Source organism: Rattus norvegicus, chromosome 6, assembly GCF_021556685.1.
Source record: "Rattus norvegicus strain SHRSP/BbbUtx chromosome 6, alternate assembly SHRSP_T2T, whole genome shotgun sequence".
In the NCBI taxonomy this organism is placed as follows: domain Eukaryota; kingdom Metazoa; phylum Chordata; class Mammalia; order Rodentia; family Muridae; genus Rattus; species Rattus norvegicus.
Genome location: NC_141539.1, coordinates 121,645,601 through 121,651,731, shown reverse-complemented (window position 1 = coordinate 121,651,731; position 6,131 = coordinate 121,645,601). Strand labels below are relative to the sequence as shown.

Sequence of the window (6,131 nt, the reverse complement as noted above, 5' to 3'; positions counted from 1 at the left end):
AGATAAAAATCACTGTTTCACAGACAAATATATCAAAAGTTCTAATATGTCCCTTATGGTTTCTGGGGTATATTTAAGAACATAAGACTATATAGGGAACTATATTCTTGTATTTGTGTTTATTGATATATGGGATTTTATCTTCATTAGAGAAGATATTAGAAAATAATGTTCTCCAATATTTTTGTGTGACTTAATATTCATTTATCCAACCACCAAATATTGGGATTTGTTCTCTTTATCAAAACCTTTCTGGACATGTATTAATTACTTCTGCCCTTGATAGAGATATTTATACAAGTCAAGATTTAAAGGAGTAGATGGGTAATGTATCAGAGTCAAATGTCAATCTTTAAATTCATTATTTCATATAAACAAGACATTGTTTCTTTTCCAGTGCAGCTTTTGACTGTATTTAAAATAATAGTGAATCATATACCTGCTACTCGGTATTTTTAAGGGCTTTTTCTTCAAGATGAGAAAGTTGTAATGAGTGGAATCTATAGAAAAGAACTGAAATTTTGGTCTATTCCCTGGAAATAAGTATCTAACATTCTGGTATATTCTTTCTCTTTGTTGTAATTCAGATTAACTCTGTCATTCAAGATATGTCCAACTGGCTCAAAGAGACTAGAAAATAAATCTTAGATTGTCTCAATGTGTCCTATCATTTTCTCTTTGTAATTTGTTTAAAGCTAGGTCTTTTAACAGTAGTAAAAAATTAACAAATGTTTAACCTATTTTTTTCTATTTATATACATTAATTTAATTGAATTCAGAGATTAGAATATTTACTTATAATTGAAAATATATTTATATTTAATATTCATCTGTGTGATATCTATATGTACACTTTGGCACTATGTGCACACCTACCACCTTTGGAGATGAGAGTGTAAGGCCCAAAGTGAGTCTTAACTACCGGGAGACCTGCCCTAATGAGACAGGAGAACAGAATTTGATGAAAATGCAAGGGGTTTATTTCTGGCACATCAAGGTCAATCCTCAATCTGCTCCACCCGGCGAGTGACTAGAAGGTGACCCTAAATGGTTATAACAAGCAGTTTTTATACTTTTTAGGGGTACATGTTACATCAACAAAGTTACAATTTAAACTTATTGATGAAGCATATTGACCTTGGAATCTATTGGTTAGCAAGCCTATGACATGCATTCAAACTCTATCTGGGTCCAGAGGGTCAGGTGACAATCAGTCAGTACATTCTGCTATTTTTCAAGAATGTTCCTGTTCTGGCCCCTCATGTACTGTGGGTGAGAACAGAACCTGGCTTAGCCTTGGCTCAAGGTGGGAAATTGGAATTTGGCCTAGTCTTGACCTGAGGCCAGTGGGTGTAAGGCTAGCAAAATTCCCGAGGGTCCTTCAAGAGCCGGGTTAATTTTCCTACACATGGAGTTATACCTATTAGTGAGCCATTGCACTAGTGCTGGGAAATAAACCTATGGTATCTTCAAGAGAAACATTTCCAGAATCAGAAACAAATGAATGTTCATTCAGAATCAATAAGACAGACAGCAATGCAGTACAAATGATGAATCTTGAGGCCACCTTCTGCTTGGATAATATTGATGACATCAGCTGCAAGATCATAGAACTTCCTTTCCAGAATAAAATTCTCAGTATGCTCACTGTGCTCCCCAAGGACATGGTAGAGCAGTCCATGGGCCTGGAGAACATTGAAAAGGAACTCAATTCAGAAACATTGTTATTGTAGACCAACCCCAGCTCTATGGCCAATGCCAAAGTCAAACTCTCCCTTCCAAAGGTTAAGGTAGAAAAGATGATTGACCCCAAGGTTAGTCTGGAAAACCTAGGGCTGAGAAGTCTCTTCAATGAAAGTACAGCAGATTTCTCTGGAGTGTCAGAGACCAAGGGAGTGTCCCTATCAAATGTAATTATCAGAATATACCTATAAATAATTAAAGATGGTGGTGAGTTCATTGAGGTGCCAGGGTCCTGGATCTTATATCACAAGGATAAATTCAATACTGACTATCTATTTATTTATATCATTAGATAGAACAAAACGTGAAACATCATTCTCTTTGGCAAATTCTGTTCTCCTTAGCTGGCAGGGCATTGCCAAGTCTCAGGTAACTTGTCTGTAGTTTCAGAGCTTGGTAAACTATGTATCCAGACAATGACTTTCTATACAAAACAATTGTGAATGTTGCTGAATTAGGAAAAAAAAGAGAAACAATTGTTCTTATCATTGACTCATATCTCCAAAGTCTATTTTTATGTTTTAATAATTTATTTTTATGTGCATAGATGTTCTGCTTGAATATATGTCTATTTGAGGGTATTAGAACCTCTGAAACTAAAATTACAGATAAATGTGAACAACCATACTGGTGATAGGAATTGAACTCAGGTTCTTTGGAATAACAGTTAGTGTTCTTAACTGTTGGGTCATCCCTCCAGTCTCCACTAGTTCTACTTTTAAAGATATATTTACTTTTACTTGATCCACATGCATATTTGCCTACATGACTATGCACCATGGTTGTACAATGCCCAAGAAGAGGTTCTTGGAGTCCTTAGAGCTCAGTTATAGCTTCCTGTGACCCATCCAATATCTAGTACGAGGATGGAACTTGATTCCACTGAAGATTACTGCATACATTTAAGAACTGAGATGTTGGGAGACCCTGTTAATTAAGGTCACAGTTGACCATCAAGACCATCACCAGGAAGCTCCCCTGAGCTCAGCATAAAATGAAGATTCCCTTTACCAGCAGAAATTCCCCTTCTCTGACCTTGTCTGGGAAGCCCAATCACCCATACCCTATCCTTAAGGAAGATAGAGAAGTCCTTGACAGACCTACAAGTTCAACTTCCTGTTCCAATAAAACTCACCCAGCTAGTATCTGAGATTCCTGGAATGCCTTTCCATACAACCAAGTCATTCACAGTACATTAAAATCTAACCAATGATTTTGCAATCACATTGAAAATTCCTTCCCTTTCTCCATGGTTCATGTAAAGCCTTTGCTCACCTTGAATGAAGTGTATGTGTACAAGTCTACTCCAAATAAAGGTATGCACACAGTTCTAGCTCATCTAAGAGAGCTATTTTGTTGAATATTGCCTAAAAGATCTGTAACACAAAGATACTCAGAGAAGGCATTCCTTCTCAACCATCAGCACTCACTCCTACCTGGATTCCTGCAGAACACACACTTTCTTGATTTCTAGCCTGGTGCCTGAACACTAAGGGAGGAAATAGAGGGAGGGTACTGAACCATGGCTGGTTCTCAACACATGTATAACACTGAGACATCTTCCCAGCCTTCTAAGCACTATTTCTAATAGTTAATTTACTTGTAAAATGGCAGAAGAAAATTTAGTATTCAGGCGGAAAAAGAAATTTTGATGAACTAGAACACACGAATGTATATAACATCACGATGAATTTTCCATCTCTTTTACCCAAATTACTAGCTATTGTCTTATTCACAAAAATACAAACATAAATATGGTAAACATGAGGATACATACTCAATACCATAAATATTATTTGAGACCCATTGACTATACCTGTTAGTGCACAATGCCAGTGGTTGTGAACATAAGATTATAAAGTGTAAGACTCAGCTAGTTTTACAAAGAGAACCAACAACAATAAAATAAAGAAGATAAATTTAATAGAAATTTTAGTGCTTTAAACTTTAGTAAAAGTGCTTTCAGAAAGATGAAATAGTGCCAGCGAGATTACAGCATTTGTAAGCTATTATCTGAAGCCAAGCACAGGTCACTAGGATAGCACTAATATGGTGAAGATTTAGATTCTCATTGTTCTTATGTCTTCTTCATTCTGAGAGATCAGAGACAATTATGAAATCATCAAAGGAAGACATAACTTCTATAGTATTTTTCTTCCTTGCAACTATAGACAAAGTAAACATTTTGTAGCACTTTTTCTTGGCATAGTACTCCTGTGATAGATTGTTACATCAGAGGTTACTTGGGTAGAGATAATGCCTTCTAGGCCTTATGTAAATGAAATTTCAAAATATTGAAAATATATTCTATTTGTTTAATCCAGAATGGTTAGAGAAAAGGAACATATCTATTAATCAGACATAAAGAACAAAATAGCAATTTGCTTTATGGAGTCTAACACAGTACTCCTGGATACTCTGTTTCTCATTAGGAGAAAGAACCAAATACTATGACCTAAGAAGTATTTTTAATAATGAAGAAAATAGAAAATTAAACTGTAAATATTTGCATAGTCTCTAGCCCTGCTAAAATTCTGCACTTTGTAATTATTTTCAGTATTGTACCTGTCTCCTGAAGCCGGTTTAAGAATCAGAACCGAATGTAACCAACTTACCACTCATATCATCCACCCTTCCTGAATTAAAAGAATATTACCCAAAATATTTCAGCATTAAATAAGGTACTTACTACTCTAGACTCTCACTGGAATTGCTTTATATTTTACTCCAATGCATGATTTCCTTCATACTTTATAGCTATATTTTGCTGTCTTCATTAGTTCAAAAATATTATCTTCAATAAGTGAACAAATGATTAGAATTATGGTTTGATAATTTATTTAAATATCTCAAATATATACATGAGCATTGTGAATTTTCTGGAACTGAATTCTATATGACCATGTGAAGTTTATTTTTTCTAGGAAAATCATTCTTTTCATCTTTGCTTTTCTCTTTAAGTCAAACGTTTCTGCCTTATATATTTTCAGTATTGATCAAATTTCTTAAGGTTGACTATATGATAATTTGGTAAATGAGGAAAACATTTTAGGATTGGTAGGATCAACAAGGATAAAATGGTCATCCTTCAAAACTCACCTACATGTTAACAAATTCTCCTTCAAAATTTCAAAGCAATGCCCAAGAGAAATTAAGAAAATAACATTAAGTTTCATATGGATTCAGAATTATCCAAAAGAGTTAAAATAGTCCTAATCAAAAGAAAGAGGTGAAAGACGAGATGAGGCAAGAGGAGGGGGAGATTAAAACTAAGAAAGTGATTTACAAAAGGCTAGAAGTATTCCAACCTAATTTTCAAATTTTATTGCAGCTGTATAGCACTATGTAAATAGCACTAATGAAAGTAGTATGGTACTACTATAAAAACAGACATATATGCCAATAGAGTATAAGTGAGGATTCAAATGAAAGCTCACTCGAATGCTCCCATCCAATTTCTGAGAGAGGACAAGAGTACACATGGGAGAAAAATACAGTATCTTCAGTAAGTGGTTTGGGTCAGACTAGATAACCACATGTATAAAAAAGAGAGTGACCCATGTCTCTCACTCAACACAAAACTAAACTCCAAATCAAAGACCCCAGCAAAGACTTGCGATGATTTGCCTATGCATGGCCCAGGGAATAGCATTATTAGAAGGTGAGGCCTTGTTGGAGGAGGTGTGTTAGTGTGGAGTTGGGCTTGGAGACCCTCAGTCTGTTCCTGGCTTCCTTCAGGTGAAGGTGTAGAACTCAGTTCCTTTGTACCATACCTGCCTGGATGCACTTTTGTCAGCCTTCTTCTTGAGCTTCATGTGGTCTGTACATTATATCTTGGGAAATCTGAGCTTTTGGGATAATATCCAGGTATCAGTGAGGACATATCAGCTGTGTTTTTCTGATTGGGTTACCTCAGTCAGGATGATATTTTCCAGTTCCATCCATTTGCCTATGAATTTCATAAAGTCATTGTTTTTGATAGCTGAGTAATATTCCATTGTGCAGATGTACCACATTTTCTGTATCCATTCCTCTGTTGAAGGGCATCTGGGTTCTTTCCAGCTTCTGGCTATTATAAATAAGGCTGCTATGAACATAGTGGAGCATGTGTCCTTGTTATATGTTGGGGCATATTTTGGGTATATGCCCAAGAGAGGTATAGCTGGGTCCTCAGGCAGTAAGTATTATGTCTAATTTTCTGAGGAATCTCCAGTCTGATTTCCAGAATGGTTGTACCAGTCTGCAATCCCAGCAACAATAGAGGAGTGTTCCTCTTTCTCCACATCCTCGCTATCATCTGTTGTCACCTTAGTTTTTTATCTTAGCCATTCTGACTAGTGTGAATTGGAATTTCAGGGTTGTTTTGATTTGCATTTCCCTGATGACTA

General features: G+C 35.8%; 1 pseudogene; it reads left to right on the top strand.

Annotated features, from left to right (window-relative positions):
• The first annotated feature begins 1,460 nt into the window (after window positions 1-1,460).
• Serpinb5-ps1 (serpin family B member 5, pseudogene 1) lies at window positions 1,461-2,087 on the top strand (annotated as a pseudogene).
• The last annotated feature ends 4,044 nt before the right edge of the window (window positions 2,088-6,131 follow it).